Genomic DNA, 12058 nt, shown 5'->3' with positions numbered 1-12058 from the left:
TTCTGTAGAAAATTTTATCATAGTTTTATTTTTATAGAAAATGTTGTCAAAATTTTATTCGTATAGAATATTTAGTCAAAATTTTATTGCTATAGAAAATTTTGTCAAAATTTTATTTCTATAGAAAATTATATCAAAGTATTATATCCATAGAAAATTTTATTACATTGTGTCAAATTTTATTTCTTTCGAAAATTTTGTCAAAATTTTATTTCTATAGAAAATTTTGTCAAAGTTTTACTTCTATAGAAAATTTTGTCAAAATTTTATTTCTATAGAAAATTTTGTCCAAATTTTATTTCTATAGAAAATTTTGTCAACATTTTATTTCTATAGAAAATTTTGTCAAAATTGTATTTTTATAGAAAATGTTGTCAAAATTTTATTTTTATAGAAAATTTTGTCCAAATTGTATTTTTATAGAAAATTTTGTCAAAAATTTTATTTCTAAAGAAAATGATTGTCAACAATTTATTTATTTAAAAAGTTTGTGTTTTTATACCCTTCACCACTACTGTGGTACAGGGTATAATAAGTTTGTGCATTTGTATGTAACGCCAAGAAGGAGTAATCATAGACCAACCTTTTAGTATACGGATCGGCTTAGAATTAAATTCTGAGTCGATTTAGCGATGTCCGTCTGTCTGTCTGTCCGTCTGTCTGTCTGTCTGTCTGTCTGTCTGTCTGTCTGTTGATGTATTTTTGTGTGCAAAGTACAGCTCGCAGTTTTAGTCCGATTGTCCTAAAATTTGGTATAGGGTCCTGTTTCGGCTCAAAGACGATCCCTATTGATTTTGGAAAAAATCGGTTCAGATTTAGATATAGCTGCCATATATATTTTTCGTCGATCTGGTCATAATTGGCGTGTATATCAACCGATCTTCCTCAAATTCCGTACATCCGAATATTTTATGGGTCTCGAAAAACATGCAAAATACCAGCCAAATCGGTTCAGATTTAGATATAGCTCTCATATATAGCTTTCGCCCGATTTACACTCATTTGCCCAAAGAGGCCAATTTTTAACTCCGATTTGGTTGAAATTTTGCACAGGGAGTAGAATTAGCATTGAAACTATGCGTGCCAAATTTGGTTGAAATCGGTTCAGATTTGGATATATCTCCCATATATAGCTTTCGCCCGATTTACACTCATATGACCACAGAGGCCATTTTTTTGCTCCGACTTAGTTGAAATTTTGCACAGGGAGTAGAATTAGCATTGTAGCTATGCGTGCCAAATTTGGTTGAAATCGGTTCAGATTTAGATATATCTCCCATATATAGCTTTCGCCCGATTTACACTCATATGACCACAGAGGCCAATTTTTAACTCAGATATAGTTGAAATTTTGCACAGAGAGTAGAATTAGCATTGTTGCTATGCGTGCCAAATTTGGTTGAAATCGGTTCAGATTTAGATATAGCTCCCATATATATGTTTTTCTGATTTCGACAAAAATGGTCAAAATACCAACAATTTCCTTGTAAAATCGCCACTGCTTAGTCGCAAAGTTGTACAAATGACTCTAATTCCTAAACATATATATCGAGCGATAAATCATAAATAAACTTTTGCAAAGTTTCCTTAAAATTGCTTCAGATTTAAATGTTTCCCATACTTTTTTTTTACTAACATTGTGTTCCACCCTAGTGCATTAGCCGACTTAAATTTTGAGTCTATAGATTTTGTAGAAGTCTATCAAATTCTTCCAGATCGAGTGATATTTAAATGTATGTATTTGGGACAAACCTTTATATATAGCCCCAAACACATTTGACGGATGTGATATGGTATCGAAAATTTAGATCTACAAAGTGGTGCAGGGTATAATATAGTCGGCCCCGCCCGACTTTAGACTTTCCTTACTGGTTTTCTTTGGAATTTTTGTCAAAATTTTATTTCTATAGAAAATTTTGTCAAAATTTTACTTCTTACGAAAATTTTGTCAAAATTTTATTTCTTTCGAAAATTTTGTCAAAATTTTATTTCATTCAAAAATTTTGTCAAAATTTCATTTCTATAAAAAATGTTGTTAAAATTTTATTTCATTTAAAAGTTGTGTCAAAATTTTATTTCTTTCGAAAATTTTGTCAAAATTTTATTTCTATAGAAAATTTTATCAAAGTTTTATCTCTATAGAAAATTATATTAAAATTTGTCAAAATTTTCTATAGCAAATTTTGTCAAAAATTACTAAAGCAAATTTTGTCAAAAATTTCTATAGCAAATTTTCATTTCTATAGGAAAGTATGTCAACAATTTATTCCTTTCAAAAATTTTGTCAATTTTTTTTCTTTCGAAATTTTTGTCAACATTTTACTTCTTTCGAAAATTTTGTTAAAATTTCTTTTGAAAATTTTGTTAAAATTATATTTCTTTCAAAAATTTTGCTATAATTTAATTTCTATAGAAAATCTTGTCAAAATTTTATTTCTATAGAAAATTTTGTCAAAATTTTAATGCAATAGACAAATTTATCAAAAATTTTTTTTTTATAGAAAATGTTGTCAAAATTTTATTTGTATAGAAAATTTAGTCAAAATTTTATTGCTATAGAAAATTTTGTCAAAATTTTATTTCTATAGAAAATTTTATTAAATTTTGTCAAAATTTTATTTCTATAGAAAATTTTGTCAAAATTTTATTTCCATTGAAAATTTTGTCAAAATTTTATTTCTATAGAAAATTTTGTCAACATTTTATTTCTATAGAAGATTTTGTCAAAATTGTATTTTATACCCACCACCATAGAATGGTGACGGGGGTATAATAAGTTTGTCATTCCGTTTGTAACACATCGAAATATCGATTTCCGATTATATAAAGTACATATATTCTTGATCAGGGAGTAATTCTAAGACGATATAGTCATGTCCGTCTGTCTGTCTGGCTGGCTGTCTGTCTTTTGTAATCACGCTACAGATTTCAATAATAAAGCAATCGTGCTGAAATTTCGCACAAACTCGTATTTTGTCTGCAGGCAGGTAAAGTTCGCAGATGGGCTATATCGGTCCAAGTTTTGATATAGTCCCCATATAAACCGACCGTTTTTATAAGCCCAAGACCGATTTCAGGTCTTGGGCTTATAAAAACCTTAGTTTCTATCCAATTTACCTGAAATTGGAAATCTAGAGGTATTTTAGCATCGTAAGGAGGTGTGCCCAAAATGTTGACTATCGGTTTATGTTTAGGTATAGACCCCATATAGACCGATTTCCCGATTTTACTTCTTGGGCTTCTAGAATACGTAGTTATTATCTAATTTGGTTGAAATTTGAAATCTATAGGTATTTTAGGACCATAAAGAGGTGTGCTAAAAATTGTGAGTATCGGTCTAGGTTTTGGTATATCCCCCATATAGGCCGATCTCCCGATATTACTTTTTTGGCTTCTAGAAACCGTAATTGTTGTCAACTTTGCCTCAAATCGAAAATCTGGAGGTTTTTAGGTGTGCAAGAAATGATTTTATTTTTTAGGCTTCTAGAATCCGTAGTTTTTATCTAATTAATTTATTTTAGAACCTTAAATATGAGAGTCGAAAATGGCGTGTATTGGTCCATGTTTTGGTTTATCTCCCAAATAGACCGATCTCCCGATTTTACTTCTTGGGCCACAGTTTTTTCAAATTTGCGTGAAATTTTAAATCTAGAAGTATTTTAGGATCATAAAGAGGTATGCCGAAAATGGTGAATATCGGTCCATGTGCACTGATAATGAAAATGGCTTGAAACTGAATTATAGTTTCCAAATTTTACTTCTGGTAATCATTTAAATAATGGGGGTAAAAATCTACAGATGTTAGATTTTAAATCAAGGCGTTATTTCATCGTTTTCTTGCACACTTGCACACGATGTTTATGATTCCTCTAAAACTCAAACACATATTGTTCTTATAAATCCAAAATCTGATCTAGTCTTCATAGGTAAAATCTTTGAATTTATCTTCGGGAAGTGTGCTGGTTGAACTGATCTGCTTGTCATCAAATCCCCCTGAAATTTTCACAGGAAACTATAATATTTGATTCATGGTGGTGGGTATTTAAGATTCGGCCCGGTCGAACTTACTGCTTTATATACTTGTTATAAAAAATTTTGTCAAAAAAAATTATTTCTAAAGAAGATGTTTGTCAGCAATTTATTTATTTAAAAACTTTGTTATTTTTTTCGTAATTTTTGTCAAAATTTTATTCCAATAAAAAATTTTGTCAAAATTTTATTTCATTAAAAAATTTTGTCTTAATTGTATTTCTATAAACAATTTTGTTAAAATTTTATATAATAATAATAAAAAATTTTGTCAAAATTTTATTTCATTAAAAAATTTTGTCTAAATTGTATTTCTATAAACAATTTTGTTAAAATTTTATTTCTATAAAAAATTTTGTTAAAATTTTATTTCATTCAAAAATTTTGTCAAAATTTTATTTTATTCAAAAATTTTGTCCAAATTTTATTTTTTCGAAAATTTTGTCCAAATTTTATTTTTTGAAAATTTTGTCCAAATTTTATTTTTTGAAAATTTGTTCCAAATTTTATTTCTATAGAGTATTTTGTCAAAATTTTATTTCTATAGAAAATTTGCCAAATTTTCTTTGGTATAACAAATTTATTCAAAACTTTATTTCTATAGATAATTTTCTCAAAATTTCATTCCTATATAAAATTTAGTCAAAACTATAGAAAATTTGTGAAGTATCCCTTAGTCGGAGAGGATTAATTTGCAAAATCTTCCAAAATTCAAGAATTCCAATCTACTAGACAGAAAAAAATCTACCATTTTTGGTAGAATTCTACCAACTATGGCAACCGTGATTGGTAGACAACATTGAATCATTAATTCGACCGATACCGGCCGAATTGTTGCAAAGAGTTAGCGAATGGACAATTTAAAGGACAGTCGCGTTCAACATTTGCATGAAACAATCTTCAAGTATTTATTTTTTGATTCGTATATTTCTGTATGTAAAGTGATTTGCACTCGAAGGCTCCTCCACTGTGTTTATATTACGTAGATGCGTATAACTTAGTCCTAATATTAAAGGATTTTCAGGCTAAGCTAAAAAGCGAAAACTATACGAATATGTGTGTACATGCTATGCGTCTTAATATGACAACATGTTAATGATATAAGCTTAGTCATGCACTCACATACTCACACCAATAAAGCACAGATTCACACACACACGCATACCGACAAATGTATAAGCCTTTGCCAAGGGATATTAAAACACGACACAACGCAACACCAACAAACGAGTAGTCCGCTAACAATCATCCAACGAATCTCAAGTCTAAGCTATAAAATCTATGGTTAGTTCACGCTCTTTAGCTTCCTGACAATAACACCAACAAGTTGTAAGACAAAATTTGAAACATGGGGTCACACACACAAATACATACACGCGTCCGCATAGGGGAAGTGTTCATTTACACTTGTTTGGACAATCTTTAGCCCTCATCCTAGAAAGCTTGCAAACATTTATGAGCAGTTTTATGAATGGTTTTTGGGAATGAGTGTGTGTTTGTGTTAGTGTGTGCTTTGACTTGTTTAAGTATCTTGTAAATCTTGCTAAATAGTCGTTTATTTTGTAGCTTTTGGTAATGTGTCTCCATCTACTTAGTATCAAGGCTATCCGAATTTATAGTCTCGAAATTTCAAAGTTTGCAAAAGCTTTGAAACGACTCTAGAATGATGATAAGGGAAAAGGCTTAAGTGGAGACATAGCTCTTTGCATTGATTTATCATCAAACTGCCATAGTTTTTGAAAGAGATATCGAGAAGGGTCTTGGCAAAATAAAATTAATAAAATCATATTAATACACCAAAAAAAAAAAATATTGTCGTGGAGCCAAAGATTTCTTTCCTTCAAAAATTTTTTAGGTGTGGGACTGTCGTAAACGTCACATACTCGTCGTAAATATAGAAAAAGTACCAAAAGTCGCAAACTCAAAATATTTCAGTTACGACAACTATGCAGAGAATTTGATATGTGCGAAGAAGTTTCAATTCTCAGGAATGTTCACAATTTTCGGTTTTAGTCTCCTCTTTTTTCCTCTTGCCTTTGCACGAGTGCAAGGCTTAACCGTGAGAACTTTTAACTCCTAACAAATATTTTTTTTTGCAATAAAATTGAATTAAATATAGCGTTTAACTACGGACTGTTTTTTTGGTGCATTTCCTTCCCAATTTGTTTGCCATTGACTGTAAATTTTGGTCTGTCGCAAGAGATTTTGTTCGTAGCCACTTAATGCCAACTTTATGTGTTGGTACAACAGCAAAATTGTCGAATGGTTTTGATGACTTCAGTGGCCGTTTAAACAAAGCCAAAAACACCATCCCCAGATATCAGATAGAGCTTAAATCTCATAGAACATGTTGCGTGTACGCAATTTTCTATTGGGTGACTCATGGACAAAAGTATTGTTCTCTGGCAGTTTTACATTTACATGGACAATCCAAGGGGTTTCTCAAGGTTATATGAGGACTATAACAAGAAAACATAACAGGAACTACATTAGACACTCAGTGACCATTAACTTATTTGAATGGGAAAGAGATATATACACTATCTCAAACAATTGTCCGTACACCAAACCTTTAAAACTAACTTTAATTCAAAGATACAGTATCTCAGTTTAGTTACGGCTTATTTCTTTAAATCAAAAATATGTTTCTTTACTTTAAGGAATTTTTTTTTATTTAAAATTCATTAGTTTAAAATCGACTTTAAAGTAGGGACACAAACTTTCAAAATTTCTGTACTAAATTTAATGAAAAAAAAAATTAAGAAAAGATTGTAAACTTTTGTTTAATTAAAATTCCATTATTCTAATGAAATTTGTTCTTAATTTTGTGTAAATTGGCATGTCCTAAAATCTAGGTAGCAGAATCTTCCAAGTTGGGTAATTTTTTTTTTTCTTTGTTACACCCAAAGTAAAAATACTTTCCTCCGGAGCGAAATTTTAGAAAAACGAAATTTCCCTTTAATTAAAAATTATTTGCTTTAAAAGCAAATAAATCCGAATTTATAAAAAGCGTTGCTATGATTGTCACCGTCCTTTTTTATTTGCCTATAACTAAGCTTTTTCAGTGTCAAAAGAAAACTTAGTTTGTCTAAAATTTGGTTGCTCAGAAAAGAAAACTCTTCTTTGAGGGCACAAAATTGCTAGAAACAAAAGACAGATATTTCTTAAAATTTTTTCAGCATTATCTCATACCATGAAGCAAAGCATATATAGACAAGGGACAGTCAAATCACCAGAAAAGGTGATTGTGAACTGAATATACCTTACCTAACCTAGAGCTGGATGATATTTGAAGACAATGTCCATCTGCCCGTCTATGTATATGGAGGTTTTAATCATACTGCAAACCTTAAAGAATCAACACAAACCAATCAGAGAATGAGAATGATACATTTATAATTATGAACCTATTTGAAAAAATTTTTGTATGGTAATTAGAGGGTTAAGTTTCAAATGAATCGGATGAAATTTGCTCCTTCCAGAGACTCCGGAAGTCAACTGGGAATCGATTTATATGGGGGCTATGACAAACATGACAACATGTGGTTGTCATGTTTGGTGGACAATCGTGAGACACCAAAATCATATGTCGAGAATAAATAGGATAAATAGGCCTGCACTTATTTATATGGCAGGCGCAATGAGGACCATAGCCACTGCCGCTTTGGAGGTATTGATGGGAGTTATCCCACTCACAGCGGTACAATGATTAGCATGCCCGCCTTGCATATACAAGGTCGTGGGTTCGATCCCTGTTTCGACCGAACACCGAAAAGTTTTTCAGCGGTGGATTATCCCACCTCAGTAATGCTGGTGATATTTCCGAAGGTTACAAAGCTTCTCTAAGTGGTTTCACTGCAATGTGGAACGCCGTTGGGACTCGGCTATAAAAAGAAGGTCCCTTGTCATTGAGCTTAACATGGAAGAGAGAAGTTCACCAATGTGGTATCACAATGGACTGAATAGTCTAAGTGAGCCTGATACATCGGGCTGCCACCTAACCTAACCTATCCCACTCAATTTACACGTAAGGAAGGCTGACATTTATGAGACTTAAGAGCTTGGACTCGCTGGAGAGCACTGCCTGCAGTCATATGGAAATTCTTGCCGGCATTATAGAGAGACGGACCATATGGCCAAGGAGCATGTTACTCCTCACAAACCGGTACACATTACGAGTATACCAAGCAAGGCCGTATTCAGGGGGCGGGATGTGGGGGATCAAACCCCCCCGAAATGAATGAATATTTTTATATAAATAAATATATATTTTTAGCTGCATAGAAAAATCTTATCGAAGATGTTGAAGAAAAGCTGGAGGTTTTATTTTGAAAAACGCTTACCTATAAAACTTGCACAAATCATAGAATACTACACGGTTGAAAAAGACTGTTTTTCATATGTTTGGCTATAAACATTTTATGTTTGGAACACAAATTTTTAAACACAATATTTTTGAGTGCAAGCATATAATGTTCATAAACTAGCATAACATGTTTGGGAAATATATGTTAATATGTTAGAACATATTATGTTTGGGACATAAAATGTTTGTAAATATAATATGCTTGAATGCAAACATATATTAATTTAGAAATAGCCTATAAACATATATGTGTTTAGTAGCTTGGAGCGCTATTTAACAGGGAGCGATATTGAATTAAGTTGGTGGTTGTTGCTTGTTATTACAAAATTAACATTTTATTTTTCCTTGGGCAATTCATCAGCTACTTCTTTGATCCTTACAAACTGTGTGGTCCGCTGTTCGAATCCCTGTCCGGCAAAAGGTAAAATTAAAATAAAAAAATCATAAAATTGAAAAATTTCTTCTACAATGTTTGTATTACAGAAAAAGGTGCTAAGAATTAAAAAATCTCATGGAAGTGAGAAAGATGTCGGGGAATACACAATTGGGCAGAAACAAAATTTTGAGCATTCAGGTCGAAAACCTATGTTGTTAGCACCTATATTACCTGTTTATTTTCATAATTCATTATGATTGTAAATATATAAATAAATAAATAAAATTTTGAGCACAATATTGTTTGGGAGAATTTTTTTAAGCATATAATATTTTTGGGTGCAAAATGCTTCCAAACATATTATATGGTCACATAATAACATATTGTTTTTTGGAAGACAACATTATTGAATTTGGATGCAAAAATACAAAATGTTTGGAATTTTGACTACCCAAACATATATTGTTTAGACCAATATGCTTTCAAACATATTATATATTGGTAGAGATCAAACATATAAATGTTTGGGCAATACCCAAAAATGTATATGATTGAAGCAAAATATGTTTGGGAGTATTTGTTACAGAAGCGATTTTTTGTAAGGGTGTAGTTGAAAAGTCCGTTAAACGACGGCCGGACAAAAAACAAATTGTTTTTGTTCTCGCACCACAAATTTCATTTTTGGAAAATGTCTTTCTGCTTTTTATTTGTGTTTGTTGTTCTTTTTGTGAACATGACTCGCTTTGTTTAGCCATAGCAACAACAACGAAATAGCCAAACACACATGTGTAAATGAAATGGCGCAAAACCTGCGAAAAGAACCTGCTTAATTCAGCGATGGAAGCACTTGGAGAGCGCAATAAAGAGATATTTCCAAACGTGCATATTCTTTTAAAAATTTTGGTCAATTTGCCAGTTACTCAATTTTTAAGAAAGTACAAAAAAGGTATTTTTTGAGCGGAAAGGTACTTTTTACAAAAATTTCACTGGAAAATTATTGTCAAGAGACTAAATTTTAAAGAAAATAAAATTTTGACAAAATTTTCTATATAAATAAAATTTTGACAAAATTTTCTATATAAATAAAATTTTGCAAAAGTTTTCTATAGAAATGAAATTTTGCAAAAAAATTCTGTAGAAAAAAAATGTTGCAAAATTTTTCTATAGAAATAACATTTTGCAAAAATTTCCTATAGAAATAAAATTTTTACAAAATTTTCAATTGAAATAACAAATTTGACAACATTTTTCTACCGAAATAAAAAATCGATAACATAGAGTCGCATTCTTTTTTCGACTAAAACATTCTTGAAGATCAATAAAATCCTGTTTTTGACTATGTCTTTTACAAAATCGAGATTTTCTTCCCACATGAACATGTCTGTTTACCATATTTGTAAAAGACTATTAGCAAATAAGGTTGATAAAGACTTTCTCAAAATATTAAAATATTTTGTCAAAGATATTGTACCATAAATCTGATATCGACTCAAAAATGTCTACACAAAAGGTACTAAATCATTCGCGGGTGTACTACGGTACTGACCCGGGTGAAAAAGTATTGAAAAAAGTACTATAGTACTGCATTTTCCATCCCTGCAGTTACTACGTACTCATCCGAACTTTCATTTTCAACAATGAAGAGATTAAAGACGTATCTTAGAAATTCGACTAGCGAGAGTAGACTCAATGGATTGGCATTAATGTCGGTTCATCGGCGAATAAATGTGCCGACTGAAGAAGTCATTGATTTATTTGCTGCCCAAAAAACCCGTCGGCTCAATTTAATATTGTAAAAATATTGTATACATACCTATGCATAAATAAAAATTTCTACACATGAGATTATATGAATATTTTTTTTTAAGTCGGTCAAGGTTTTGATATAGTTCCCATATAAACCGACCTCCCGATTTGGGCTCTTGGGCTTATAGAAATCGTAGTTTTTATCCAATTTGCCTGAAATTTGAAATCTAGAGGTATTTTATGACCATAAAGAGGTGTGCCAAAAATTGTGAGTATCGGTCCATGTTTTGGTATAGCCCCCATATAGACCGATCTCCCGATTTTACTTCTTGGGCGTCTAGAAACTGTATTTTCTAACCGATTTGCCTGAAATTGAAAATCTAGAGGTATTTTAGGGCCATAAAGAGGTGTGTCGAAAATGGTCTGTATAGGTCCATGTTTTGGTATAGCCGCTATATAGACTGATCTCTCGATTTTACCTCTTGGGCTTCTAGAATTCTTAATTTTCACCCAATTCGCCTGAAAGTGGAATTCTAGAGGTATTTGAGCACCTTTAAGATGTGTGCCGAAAATGGTGTGTATTGGTCCATGTTTTGGTATAGCCCCCATATAGACCTAACTCCCCAATTTATTTCTAGGACTTCTAGAATCCGGCTAACCACAAATAGGTCAGCCGAATATGGTGTGTGTCGACCCATGTTTTGGTATAGGCCCCATATCACCCGATTTAACTCCTTGGGCTTCTAGACACCGTAGTTTTTATTCGATTTGCCCGAAAATGTAAATATACTGATATTTTAGACCCGCAAAAATCTGTATCGCATTTATTTTTACCGGTCCATTTGGTAAGGCATCGATAGAGAGCGATTTAACTACTTAAGGGCACACCCAAAGAAAAAATATTTTGCTCCGGAATGGAATTTTAAACAAATTCCCCTTTCGTATAAAGTATTTTCGTTTAGAGAAAATTAATCCGAATTTTTGATAAGCGATTCAACGATTGTCACTCAAATTTGTGTCAAAGGAAAACTTTGCTTGTCTAAAATATCGTTTCTCAGAAAAGAAAACTCTTTTTTCAGAGTGTAGCAGGCGCACTGATCATGAAAATTGTTTGAAACTGAAAGTAACATTTTCAGATTTTACTCCTCGTAATCATTTAAATAACGACGGAAAAAGTCTACGATATGTTTATAATTTTTCTAAAACTAAAAAAAAAATATATGGTTCTTATAAATCCAGAATCTGATCAAGTCTTCATAGGTAGAGTCTTTAAATTTATCATGGGAAAGCGTGCTGGTTGAACTGATTTGCTTAGAAGAATATCTTTCATTTATATTTGGTTGGTGGGTATTTAAGATTCGGCCCGGCCGAACTTACTGCTGTATATACTTGTTTTAATTGAAATGTCTTTAATCACAGAAATGATAGTATCAATTATTTTTTGTCCTTAAAAAAAATATTTTTTTTTGGCTATTAATTTTTGTTTCAATTAAAAAATTTTTGTCGCATCAATTAAATTTTTAATTGAATAGTTTTTAAGA

Source organism: Haematobia irritans, chromosome 5 (assembly GCF_050003625.1).
Source record: "Haematobia irritans isolate KBUSLIRL chromosome 5, ASM5000362v1, whole genome shotgun sequence".
In the NCBI taxonomy this organism is placed as follows: Eukaryota; Metazoa; Arthropoda; class Insecta; order Diptera; family Muscidae; genus Haematobia; species Haematobia irritans.
Note: the sequence above shows the minus strand (reverse complement) of the source record.